This window comes from Mus pahari, chromosome 17 (genome assembly GCF_900095145.1).
Source record: "Mus pahari chromosome 17, PAHARI_EIJ_v1.1, whole genome shotgun sequence".
Lineage (NCBI taxonomy): Eukaryota > Metazoa > Chordata > Mammalia > Rodentia > Muridae > Mus > Mus pahari.
The window spans coordinates 23,891,249-23,892,607 of NC_034606.1; the positions used below are offsets into that span (position 1 = coordinate 23,891,249).

Here is a 1,359-nt window from a genome sequence, read left to right on the forward strand (position 1 = left end):
TTCTTTACATCATCAAAATAGTAATGGCTTAAGATAATTTTGGTATTTTTAGAAAATGTGCATGTCAAATTGTAGAAATTTGTTCTCAAGCATCCTCAGTTTCTACATTTTTCCATACTTAATTGTTGCAAATGAATACTCTTATCTTTAAATAAATAAATAAAATGCACAAAACATGTCTAGGTGAGATAATAAGGATCCAGTTATTGGCACATGACATGATCCATTTCAGGTACTTAATTTGGGGACAAAGTTTTCTTTTTATTTCCACAGAATGCTGCAGGAACATGCTAGCTTTCAGAGTGATTCGTGCAACAGGTGGACCTGTGAGTTCCTGAGTGCCCTGACAGTTATGACAGGAAAGCTATAGAGCACACAGAGAAAGAAATCGGGGAGAGCAAACACCTGCAAGCAAAATGAAGAGACTCTCTGTATCTCCACCCCAGGCTGCAGCAACGAGAGGCGACTTAAACAACTAAAAAGGCTGACTCACTCGTGAGGCGCGGAGACTGCTATAGGGTATTGGACAGATTTCATCAGACGCTGTTTCTGTCCGTTCAGGCCACTCCTATAGCTGTAAAGCTTGCGTACCTTACCTGTATGCTATATTGTTAATTTTAAGAGTTAAGATTACCAATCTTGACAAGTTTTTTCATATTCATTGTAATTCTTGTCAATTAACTAATTATGTAGATCCTAATTCAAGAAATCTGCTGTTATAATTTTGTTAGAGACCTGCTTATGTTTTGTTGCCCGAGGAGTTAAATATTAAGGTTAGGCTAGCTACTAAATGTCATGCTTCTTTCCAATATGTTTGTGTCACGCCATTACCTTATAACACACCCATTGATTGGGGAAAGACTAAAGCTCATCTGCAGGGAGTTTGGAGAGATACTGATACCTCTCATGACTTGTAACAGTTAAAGGCAAAAATTTCAGATATTAGCAAAAGCCATTTGGACACTTGGAACATCGATGAATTGGCCAGAGATTTAAAAAACAACCTAAGTGCACTAAACCCCCTAGACTGGGTTCAATATATAATCCTACTTGCTATTATTATTGGTATTATTTTCTTGGTAATTATTATATTTCCACTCATCTTTAGAGTTCTTCTGATGTCTGTAGCTGCAATACAGGGAGACATTCTGGAACTTCAACTAAAAAGTAAAAAAATTAGGGGGGGATGCCACACCTACTTCAGTGGTAGCTCACAACAGGCCTGAAAACCTGAACGAGTCCTGAGGAAAAGAGTTTCAAAGAGATTCAGCCTCCTGGAGTCCTGGCATTTCCAATAATCTATATACACGAACCCTATCCGCATGCTAGTATGGTGTATGCTTTCTTTCAATATTATTA

At 37.7% G+C, this 1,359-nt stretch overlaps 1 protein-coding gene across 1 annotated transcript in view; it reads right to left on the minus strand.

The window, feature by feature from the left end:
- Nucleotides 1-1,359, minus strand: part of Atad2 (ATPase family AAA domain containing 2) — a 46,507-nt gene that overhangs the window by 17,532 nt on the left and 27,616 nt on the right. The gene's annotated exons all lie outside the window — the stretch shown is intronic.